We start from the raw sequence: 12,249 nt of genomic DNA on the forward strand, positions 1-12,249 counted from the left end.
CCACAGAGGCAACTGAGACCCTAGGCTCCTTATTCCCCACTACCTGCACCTCTGTAGAAAAGCTGTTAAGGCCTAGCCCCGAGAGTATAAAATTTCCAACAACGAAAAAACCAAAAGAAGTCGTAACAGCTCGGGGCAGGGTTGTAAAACAGAAAAGTCTAACCAACCGGTCAATGTAATACAGCACCTAAATAACTATTCTGGGAATGGACCCTTAGGGGGTGATTTAAAACCGTTGCCCCCCGAGAGGCACCCTAGGCAAGCTGTAGAAACATTCCTGCAAGTGCACCATAATATGGACTCTAATATTGACTTTATCCAGCAAGAAGACATCCCACTTGCTGTTGATCATCCATCATTGCGTGCGACCAACACTAGTAGGAGCTTAGAGTCAGAGCAGCCCGTGGACACTGACTACCAGCCTGTCTCTGGTGATATACTCTGTACAGGGGTTTCCCTTTTGTCACAGAGGGAAGGTGATTTTGTGCAGGATCAGTTGCACCACTCTCTCTCTTGCTGTGAGGCTCCTTTCAGGTCTAGGTCTAGGTCTAGGTCTAGGTCTAGGTCTAGGTGGAGAAGCATTCCTTGGCAGCCAAGGTCTATTACATCCTCCCCCATGCATCTATGCCCAGTAGTGCCAAGTCAGTTATTTTTTTTATTTACATTGATGTCACTGGGCACTCTCGAGTCTGCTCCTGCAGCTTCCTCAGTTGCAGCCACCAGCAGGAAACCATCAGATTTTAACTTCCACACATGGAGCGTGCAAACCTTCTCTCCTGGGGTAGGCATAGACTAGGTGGAGGTCAACAAATCATTGATCGAGCTGCAGGATGGCTTTATCCAATAGTGGTCTCCACCCTTTCAATGATTTGTGGCCAGACAGGACGTGGAATTGCTGCTTTGGGAGGCCTTACCTGTGAAAACCTAGTGCCAATATCCCAAGAGATCTCCAAAAGACTGGCTTTGCCTCACAGTGCAGAGAGTGGCTGAGTTCCAGATCCAGCTGATCACCTCTATAGGGATCCTTGAGCCTTGTAGGATTAATTACCTGATCATGCAGTGTAGGATGAAGCTGCTAGGCTGATTCTTACTACCATAGGGAAGACAAATCATGAGAGGTTAGCATAATTGTAGAAATGCATACTCAGATAGTAGGCCTTCATACTGTGAAAGGGTATGGGTGAATGCAAGCAACCCTGAGACAAAACTTGGACTGTTTATCACATTTCTACTTAAATGAAGACATCATTATATACTTCAACTGCTGAGGACTGTAACACCTCTTCATTCTTAACAATTTCCTAGGAGAACTTGGAAAGATGGAAAGAAGGAATCTACACTGACAAGGAATTTATAGAGTGCCTTGATTGCTTCCAGAGCCAAAAGTTGTTAAAAAAAAATATTTTTTTTCAGATAGACCATACCAGTTCGTGGAAGCTCTACCAAATATTGTCCTAAACATTGTTTTCCTTTTGTTCATAATATCCATATTGAGGGACAAAGATGAAACCTAGTAAACCTCTCCTCATAACCCATTTTGTTTAAAAGTAAAACACAGGAAGACCCCTGTTAGGGCCAATGCTGGATTCTTGTTGCAAAGCAGAGAATGAGATTGCTGGTAAAAGTTGAAATGCAAAGTACTCTCAGGTGCAGCACAGCAATTAAGCAATAGGGCAAAAAAAAATGTACCTCCCTCCCCCTTCTCTGACTACAAAATACTGGAGCATGTTGCAAAGATGTTAGCCATTACAGTAGCATTTGAGCCTTCAGACTTTTACTCCTACCTTTACTTCTGGCCAAATGTTTTTCCTGCACCAGGAAAAAAAAAAAAGAAAACAGAAGAACATGCACTCCTTCATTTCTTGGTGGGCCAATTCTTGGTAGCTTTTCTGGTGTAGTTGCTTTTTTTTTTTTTCTTCCCCCCCCCCTTTTTTTTTTTTAGATCAGCTGCCTTCCCATCTGGTTTTTCATTTGCCAGGGGCAAACTACTTTTTCGGTTCCCCCCCTTTTTTTCCTTTTTATATCTTTCCTTGTGGTACCTTTTCCTTAAACCTTTCCTTGTGGTACCTTTTCCTTAAACCTTTCCTTGTGGTACCTTTTCCTTATTGACCCTGGATTTCCAGTCTCAATGGCCCCTCTGTCCCTCCCTGTGCCACCTCCCAGCAATCTCTGGCCTCAGAGAATTTAAAGGTAGTGGGATTAACCCTCGCCTCCCACCAGCCAACGCTGGCCGTTTAAGGGATCGTTCGGGGGGGGGCAGGACACCGGAATCCACAGGTCTGTCTTCCTAGGAGATTTCTCGGACCTCTCCTTCGGTTTGGGGTCTGGCCGGCACCCTCTCCTTTTCTTGGAAGAACCTACCGGTTTCCCGTGCCTCCTACCACTCATTCTCTTTTGCTTCGGTCGTCTCACTCGCTTTGCGGACAAATTCTTAATGAGAACTTTCCGCGTCTCACACACACACAAACTCGCACACGGCACGCCCCAAACTGCCTTTTCTGGAACCCCGATTTTCCTACTTACGTTTTTCCCGACTTGATTAGTCCCTGGTATTAGAAGAGAGCCTCCGAAATGGATGTTCGGGTCCGGCTTACAGCAGGGTCTGCCAGGCGCAGATCAGTGCGAGGTCACTGGAAAAAAATACAGTGGTACCTCGGGTTACGAACGCCTCTGTTAACGAACTTTTTGGGTTACGACCAGCTCCAGCCACAAAAATTTACCTCGGGTTGCGAACTCGCCTCAGGTTACGAACCGGATCCGCGGTCATTTTCCCTGCTGCCACGCAGTCGCGGCTTCCTGTGGGCGAGATCGCAGTAGCAAGGAGACGTTCGGTGAGGCTTGTGGTGTGTTTCGTGGCGTTTTGGAAGGTTTTTGGTGTGCTTGTCAGCATGGGAATTTCATTTCCGGAAGGTTATGCAGCGCAGGAAAAAACAACTGAGTTTAGACAGGTTTTTCCCCAGAACTGAGCCTGCAGCTAAGAGGCAAAGAAGAGAGGAAACCCCTGAAGGAGATCTCCCCGATGTCCTTTTGGAGGGGGACTCTCCCTCCAACAATAACTGCCTCCCCACCCCATTCTCCCTCTTCATACTGTGCTATAAAATGCATATGTTTCAGAACGGATTAACTGTATTTACATTGAACCTTATGGGGAAATTTGCCTTGGGTTGTGACCAACTCGAGTTGCGACCAGAGTCACGGAACGGATTAAGTTCGTAACCCGAGGTACCACTGTATCCAGGAGTGCTCTTTGACCTCATCGCCGGTCCGCGTCGGTTTCTTCTGGAAGCGGCGCTGAAGGTCGCCGAGCCACAATGGGGCTCGCTTGTGGGGAGCCCGGAGTGAGCCACAGCAAAGGAAACAGCGCCTTCGTGCCCCATGTTGGGCACCAGAAAATGTAAGGTCTGCAACCCTGAATCCCAGAGAAATCCAATGCCAAGAATTCAGGAGGAGGCTCTGAAAAAGAAACAGCTTTTTATTCAGCCGAGTAAAGGAAGCTGGGTGGTCAATAGCCCAACGCATAGGCAGCAACTATGCCAGGGTTTTGCCACACCACCGGAAATGCAAGCTGAGTTTTTATAGTTTACAGGGACAAAGCAGTTTGAACAGCAGTTTGAACCGGTTTAGCTGTAGGCCTTTTCCTGGAGACCCTCAAGGTACACAAGGCAGGTTGAACGAGTTTAACTGTAGATCCTTCCCTGAATACCCTCAAGGTATCCTGTTTACGTGTCCCTCCTGCTTTGAGCTAATGGTCTCTTTCTAGCGAGGCTGCAAAGACAACCTCCCCCCCCCCCCTCAGGGGGAAATCAGCAGGGGAAGATGAGTAGAAAGACTTGCAAAATGTTTCCATTAGAGGAAGCATGCATGAACTTGCATGTCAACATTCATCCATGTTTTTTTTTGTCTGCCAACATCTTACAGTGAGAAATGGGAGCAATTTAAGGATATTACAATTTCCCTGGCCTTCTGTTTTATCCCCAGGGATATGTAAAGAAAGGATTCCTACAAGACCACTTAGGACAGTGTTAGACTCTTCATTCATCTAGGCCAGTATTGTCTCCTTTGGCAATAGCTCTCCAGCGTCTCAGGATGAATTCTTGCTTTTCCTTTGCTATTAGAAGGCCCTTGCTCATGCCCCCCCCCCATCAGCTCATTTCAGGTCAGGCTTAGCTATTCCAGTTTGAAAGTGGAAAGCCAAGGAAATAAGCACATGGATCCTCAAACCAACCAACCCAGTGGTCTCCCTCAAGGCACAAATGAACAGACTCAGATTATCCTACTTCAAGTACAAGATGGGAAGGTTTCTGGAGAAGGCTCTAATGCTGGGAAAGGTGGAAGGAAAGAGAGGAAGACTACGACCTATTATCTGAGTGTTACTGCATTTCTTCTCATGAGTTAACTCAGGACGTTTTGGTTCCATTTCAGTAACTGGCAGACGAAGGTTTCTCCTGACCAAGTACAGGCGGGAACGGACCTACGGCCTCCAGCTTCCTGCTTTCATTATTTTTGGAAAGGGATGTTTCCATCTTCAATCCGGGATTCAATTTGGACACCTAGCTAAGTCAGAAGGTAACTTATTCAGTTTTGGCTTAGCATTTATGCAATCACTGCAGTTTGCAAACACATTTATTCCTCAATGTAGCGTGCAGATCCACCCATGTGGGAATCCTGCCAATATATTCAACAAGTCATGGGTAAACAAATTCTGTCCTAGCATGATGTGCAAAGCAGTCTTCATACAGATGTGATTTTCCTTTTTTGGTGTAACTTTAGCAATATAAACATTTACATTGAAAGCATTGCATCTCTCCCTAATGTAGTCGGTAATCATACTATTCATTCTTTCCTGCAGGAGGGAATGGGAGAGAAAATGATAGGAACTTCCAATGAATCACTGGTGATCGAGTTCATCTTAATTGGATTCTCAGAATATCCCAGAGCTCGGATTATTCTCTTTTGCTTCCTCTTGGTGGTGTATCTCATTAGCTTTCTTGGGAATGGACTCATCATCCTGATGAGCGTTGTGGACCCACAGCTTCATACCCCCATGTATTTCTTCATTTGTGTCCTTTCCACCATAGACTTTATTCTTACCAACAATGCACTTCCTGAGATCTTGGTCAACTGCTTCATCTACAGGCCCACAATTTCTTTCTCCAGATGTTTGACCCAAATGTACCTTGGTATATTTCTGATTATAGCAGAGTGCCTTGTCTTGGCTATCATGGCATATGATCGCTTGGCAGCTATATGCCAGCCTTTATACTACACGCAGATCATGAGTTGGAGATTATGCATTTATCTGGTAGCCACATTAGTGGCCTTTGCCTTGATGACGACCCTGATCAACGTGCTCTTGCAACCCACTGACTTCTGTGGCCATCGCGTCATCAACCATTTTGCATGTGAGCTGAAATCTGTACTCAAACTGGCTTGCTCCAACACAGTCATCAGTGAGCTCTTTATGCATGTTGTCAGCCTCCTTCTGCTAATCCCTCCCTTTGGCTTCATAGTTGTGACATATGGTCGCATAGGCCTGGCTATACTGCATATTAGCTCTACTCATGGGCGCAGAAAAGCCTTCTCCACCTGTAGTTCTCACCTTGCTGTGGTCAGTGTCTTTTATGGAACAATCATGATCATGTACTTGAGACCGGAAGGGAAATCCGTTTCTGAAAAGGACAAGGTCATCTCCTGAACATATGGGGCTCTGACCCCTATGCTCAATCCTCTGATCTACAGCCTGAGAAACAAGGATGTCAAGGGGGCTTTTTGGAAGTTGTTCCAAAGAAAAATGTTAATGTAATACACAGATGTGCTCACCATATATCATGTAGGTCCATTGTAGCTACTGTAAATGTTAACATTATTGTTGTTATTATTATTATTTGTATTATATATTAACATGTTGATTCTTACGGTAGATGCAGATTATGAGCTCAATCAGGGAATAAACAATCTTGACCTCCAAATTCTTATAGACGTCAAGGAAGAGCTCAGACTAATTTTGTCAAGAGGTTATTTTGATGCTTCCATTACACAGATGCACTCATTAAAGTTGTTTTACACGTTTTAGGTGGCATTAACTAGTGGTATTATTTTGATATAGTGTTACACACGCTGCTCCCAGGTTCGGCTTATGGTCACTCACTCACACACACACTCACAGCCTGTTGAGGCACGCGGATCTTGTCAGCCCCCCTTGCTTTCTACCTGGGTTTTCCAGAGAGGTGTGGCTGGAGCAGACAGACACACAGCCCTGGTCAACAGCGGGGAAATAATTGGGGATACACACAAATCACTTCCAACCGAACACTGAGGCACAAGAGGTTCTTTGTAATACACGGAGACCCAGTGAATTTAAAGTAACAGCAAAACTTTACTGGTTGCAAGGTACATTTGCTCTTTCTCATCACACACACGTGTGCTTATCCACACTTACCCACATCCTTCCCAACTAGGCTGCCAGGCACTAGCTAGAGGGATGGAAGCCGCCAGGTCTGGATGACTCAGATGACCAAGACGACTCAGACGACCCAGATGACTCAGAGTGGGCGGGCTTTGGGACCCCTTTTATCCCCAAAAGAGCAAGTTGATGGGATTGGGGTGAGGGCTTCCATGTGCTCAGGCCCAACTTCCTCTTTCTGGTTCAGGTCCTTTGTTTTTTCCTTAACGACTTGCTTCCTTCTTATCTACCTCCCTGAAGGGATCTCATAGATAAGATTCCTGGCTTTTGTCCTCTCTGCTTACGTGCCTGCTTCATCTTTAGGTTATGGCAGCTTCAGCCTAGTCTCACATATTCCTCCCCTTGGCATTGAGTTAAACAGGAGATGCCACAAAATGGGGCTCACTCATCACCCACTCAGAGCATTACAGGTTTTTTAGGTATTCTTGCCAATAGGTTTGCTGTCCAGTTGACATGAAGATACAACATTTCTGGAAAACAGATTTAACACATTGAAAGATTAAGGAAATTAATATAAAGGCAAATAATACAAACAGCAAGATTTGAACAATTTTCCTTCCCCAGGATCCAAAGTCTGGTAACCAAGATGTGAGCCATGACCAGTTCCATCCCTCTGGATCTTGGGAGATGTGAGAGGCTAGAATTTTAAGCTTGGCTAGTTTTGCCTCAATGTAGTTCTCATTGTTGGTTTGGTTAAAACAACAAAGACCTTGAAAGGATTCGCACCCCTGTCCTGCCCTTAATAGTAGATAGTCAATAGCTACATGGTTTTGGAGGACTGCAGCCCTGATATCAGTCACTTCTTCAGTTAGAGCTGCAATAAGGGAGGATGTGAGGTTGACACTTTTAGCTAGGATACAGGCCACTTTTCTTAGGTCCATATAGGTTCTTTTGCTTAATGCAGGGACCCCCACTAAGGAGAGGGCCAGAGCCATGACTTCTGTTTTGGATAAGAGTGTCACATCACTCTCACAATCAGATGATAGTTCCCTTTTAAGTCGGGCTGATGGGTTTACTTGCATGGGAGGCAGGGCATATAGAGAGATCAAGCACCCAATGGCACAAGGCCCCCCTGAACTGTAGGCTGGGACATGAGTATAGGCCTCATGCCCACATAACAAAAAGAAACCTTTAGGTAAAAATAAAGGGGTGGAGGCATAGGAGATATTGTAGACCTTTTCACAAGTAAAAACAGGAGAATTGGAGGGCAGTGGGTGTTTATGATTCCCAAGGTTAGTGAAATATACACATTGAGTTGCATTGGTTACATCTAAAAGATTCAGGGTCATTCTCCTCTGGTTCGTCCATGGTTCAGGTTCTGGAGAAGATCCAAAGTGAAAGAACACTCCCTCCCACAAGTCATTAGTGAAATTCTTTAAAGCAGTAACATCTCTTAATGTCTCTAGGCTGGAGGGTATTCCAAAGAAACAGGTGGATGTGACCCCTTTTACTGTCAAAAGTCGCTCTACGCAAAAAGCTGAGCTGTTCATAGCAGTTTGTGCCAGTTCTACAAAAAAATTGTTGTTAGAACTGTGCTGCAGAGCTTCTAGGCATTGTCCCAGCAGGAGAATTTGGATGTAGATCTTCATGCTCGGATCCTGTGGATAAAATCAAAAGAATGGGGGGACAAAAAAAAAAAAAAAAGGAAAACAAAGAAGGGGGGGGGAGGACAAAAGAGGGAGTGGAAGACAAAAGTAACCTAGCCTATTTACACAGGTTACACAGGCTTTACTTGGGAGCGGTGCCACCATCTGTTTGTGTCCAGGTACACTAGATGGGGTGAAATTACATCAAGGACTATATGTGGTCCCTTCCATCGTGGTCCCAGGGCTCCTCCTGGTTTTTCTTTTTTTCACCATAACTTGATCCCCTGGTTTAATGTAATTTTGGATTCTCTGGAAGCAGCATCAGCTTGTTCCAAGGCTTTAGCCATGTCTGTTCTTAGTTCTGCTAGGTTTTTAAGCCATTCGGGATTCCAATTCACATATCTTCCCCTTCCAGCTAGGACTGAAACTTTTCTTAAAGCTTCTGTTAATTGTTTCAGTTCCTGCTGGAGCAGCAAAAAAGGCTGCTCTTACTCCTTCACTTTCCCTTCATTTTCCCCTTCTGCTCCATGCTTTCCTCCCTGATTTCTCTGTAACTGTTCCACCCTCTCCTTCAAGCTTCTAGTAGGAGCCCCATCCCATCTCTCCATGTTTTCTCCTAAGTCTTTCAGCTTTCGCCACACTTGCACACGCTCCTCTCCATTCCCTACTCTCTGTCCCTATTACTCCACAAATTCCTATTCCTGCTGTCTCCCCCACTTCTTTCCCACCTATCTTTTATTATTCGCACCTCCCCCACAGTCTTTACTTTACTTTCCTCTCCAACATTTCCAACAGCTTTCCTTGCTTCTCACAGATCTGTTTCCAACGTGGCTAAGTCTAATGGGTAAGCTGCATCCACTTGCCCGATCCAAGCTCGCTCAGGGCACTGCAGCCCACCCAGCACTCCTTTTAAAGACTGATTGCTCCAAGGGCACTGCATGATGTCACCCATTGTCCGCCCTTCATCCCTGTTATTAGGTGGCTCTGTTCTGGCTATGAATTGATACCATAAATAGCGATGGCAAAATTCTAAAGGGTCCTCTTTCCCCTGCCGATCCCCAATGGCTTTAAGCCGTAATTGGGTACCAGTCATTAAGTCCTGCACCATGTTTTGGAGCCCCTGTAAGACACTAAGGCGGTCACCGGGATTGGGGGGATTAGGATGTCGCCGGTATGTGTGCCACTTCGTGCGAACCTCAGGGTATGTTAATATGACCCGCTCAATCTCTTGGTCAGAGAAATTGTACTGGAGGCTGAGTTGATGCAGCCTCCAGGTCCATTTGAGGGGGTCAGGGCTCAAGGCCCCCAGATCTATAACAATCTGTTTCAGCTCTCCTCCCGATAAAGGGGTATGAGTGACTACTTGTTCCCACTCTTCCCATTGCTGGTTTTGGGGATTTCTGCACCTTGTTTGTGCTCGGGTTTCCACTACTGCTATTGAAGCCTCAGGGAGGTTGTGGCTTAATTCCTCAAAAGGCTCCTTCCCATCAAAGGGAAAGTCTGGGGTTTCATCTAGGTCTGAACCTGTTAAGCAGGCAATTTGGTAAGATTGCTGCCTTATTTGTCTGCGTAGTTCCTCTACCTTACTACATTCTCCACATGCTGTGCCCTTATTCTTAGCAGAGGTCTGTACAAGGTCCTTTAAAGCTTCAATTTTTAGTTCTTGCGCAGCATGCTTTTGTTGCCATTCCTCTTCCCTTTCTATACTATCCTTCAGTTGAGCCAAGGTCTCTCTTAGTTCCACCATTTGGCTCTTTTGCAGCTGGTAATCAGCCTGCAAAACATGGTGGGTATTTTTGAGTTGTTCCAAGTCTCCTTTTAAAGAGCAGTTTTCTGACCGCAATTGTGTGAGGAGCTGATCCATCTGGGACAACCCAACTCCCAATATTACTACCAACACTCCAGGTAAATCTTTCTGTTTCTTCCCTCCTCTTAATTTGTACAGCTTTCCAAATTCTATCCTAACATCCCTCCCTGAATACACTGACTTCATTTCCTCCCACAAGTCACCAAGAGGCAATCCCAACTTCTTAACAAGTTTCTACATCACTTCACAATATACCAAACCCATTTCCCCCTCCTCAGGATTCTCCAGTGGAGCTGTCGCCTGGGAGGCAGGCAGTGACAAAGCACCCTTTTGTTGAGCATCTCCAAATTTCCACAAAGGCATAACTAATCACTCAAATAATAAATTCAAAGGGTCCAAACCGTGTATCCCATTTCTGACACCAATAAGAATGTTACACATGCTGCTCCCAGGTTCGGCTTATGGTCACTAACTCACACACTCACAGCCTGTTGAGGCACGCGGATCTTGTCAGCCCCCCTTGCTTTCTACCTGGGTTTTCCAGAGAGGTGCGGCTGGAGCAGACAGACACACAGCCCTGGTCAACAGCGGGGAAATAAGTGGGGATACACACAAATCACTTCCAACCGAACACTGAGGCACAAGAGGTTCTTTGTAATACATGGAGACCCAGTGAATTCAAAGTAACAGCAAAACTTTACTGGTTGCAAGGTACATTTGCTCTTTCTCATCACACACACGCGCGCTCATCCACACTTACCCACATCCTTCCCAACTAGGCTGCCAGGCACTAGCTAGAGGGATGGAAGCCGCCAAGTCTGGATGACTCAGATGACCAAGACGACTCAGACGACCCAGATGACTCAGAGTGGGCGGGCTTTGGGACCCCTTTTATCCCCAAAAGAGCAAGTTGATGGGATTGGGGTGAGGGCTTCCATGTGCTCAGGCCCAACTTCCTCTTTCTGGTTCAGGTCCTTTGTTTTTTCCTTAACGACTTGCTTCCTTCTTATCTACCTCCCTGAAGGGATCTCATAGATAAGATTCCTGGCTTTTGTCCTCTCTGCTTATGTGCCTGCTTCATCTTTAGGTTATGGCAGCTTCAGCCTAGTCTCACAATAGTCTCCCTATATCAAACTACCTCCAAGATACTTCCTGGATTTTTATAACTACAATACTAGCCCTTAAGTGCACCAGATGCTGAGCTGTAACTTCCATATATTGTTCTTGCAAATCTGAAGTATATTCTATACTTTATCAGTTTCTGCCTCAGTCCTCTTCTTTCCAATCCAAAAAGTTTGCCAGGGATTTAATAATCTTTTCTCTAATATCTTCATCAGAGTCCTATGGGATTGCTCTAAATCCAAAACAAAATTCCATCACTCTCAATTCCAACAGAGCTAGATTATCTATTCGCTTTCCAACGTTCTATCTATAACTTTTGTCTTATTCTTTAAAATTTCCACTTTGTCATTAATTTGATTTTCATCCAGACGCTTGTTTTACAGAGCTTTCCATCTCCTTACCTTCTTCTTTCATCTCCTATTTCAGCTTTACAAGTCTTGCATCCATTCCTTTTTCAAAAGCTGTCAGTCTGACATCAAGTGACTTGGTTTAGAATCAAGTGATTCTGCCAATTTATTACCCGATTCCTGAAACATTTTCTGAAGCAAATCCAGTGTAATTCCTTTCTCTGCAGGTTGGTCTAACGATCTTCTCCTCCCCTCTATTTTTGCCACTTTTCTTGTCATCATTATAATTTTGTAATCCAAAAAGGAAAGTGTCTCAAACAAGAAAAGACAAACTTCCCCCCACCTTTTATGCGTGTTTGTGTGTGTGTGTGTGTGTTGGTTTGTCTTCCTTGACTTTAATGCTTTTGTCTCTAATGACACTTCATACTTCCAATCAACATCACAATCCACATCTCCATAGCCACATCTCCATAGCTATAGTCAGCATCACAGTCTGGGTCATATTACCTTTACCTTTTCTTTTGCAAAATCTGCCAATTTTCTGCACTCTTTAATGGTAAACAGAAAACATTCCCATGAAGGTCTGGTTCATTTCTCTAACTTAATTCCAATTTATTCAAAAGCACTTTCACCAAAAAATAATCTTTCAAAATAACTGTCTCCATTATCCATTTTAAACTTTCTTAGATCAGCTCCTTGTTAAGCTTTTTGCCAAGACTATTTAAGTCCCTAAAACCCTTTTCTTTCTTTATTCCTTTGTAATCCCCCCCACTCAAAAGATTTATAGCTCACCAAGTGGAATCTTATCCTGCCCCTTAGAAAATCTCTCTGTAACTATAAATTACTTACATCCAAAAGTGAATAAGAAATGAGGTGGCTGAACTTTGTGTTCATATAATAGAGTGTGAGCTTAGATGGAGATCG

General features: G+C 44.7%; 1 protein-coding gene and 1 pseudogene across 1 annotated transcript in view; both read left to right on the forward strand.

Annotated features, from left to right (window-relative positions):
* The window catches only part of LOC103053283 (lysozyme C, milk isozyme-like), a 63,823-nt gene that overhangs the window by 36,122 nt on the left and 15,452 nt on the right, over positions 1–12,249 (forward strand). The window lies entirely within an intron of this gene.
* LOC148216268 (olfactory receptor 13H1-like) lies at positions 4,856–5,803 on the forward strand (annotated as a pseudogene).

This window comes from Python bivittatus, unplaced genomic scaffold (genome assembly GCF_059951505.1).
Source record: "Python bivittatus isolate LINGU-HERP-01145 unplaced genomic scaffold, Pbiv_v1 ctg000220_np1212, whole genome shotgun sequence".
Classification (NCBI taxonomy): Eukaryota; Metazoa; Chordata; class Lepidosauria; order Squamata; family Pythonidae; genus Python; species Python bivittatus.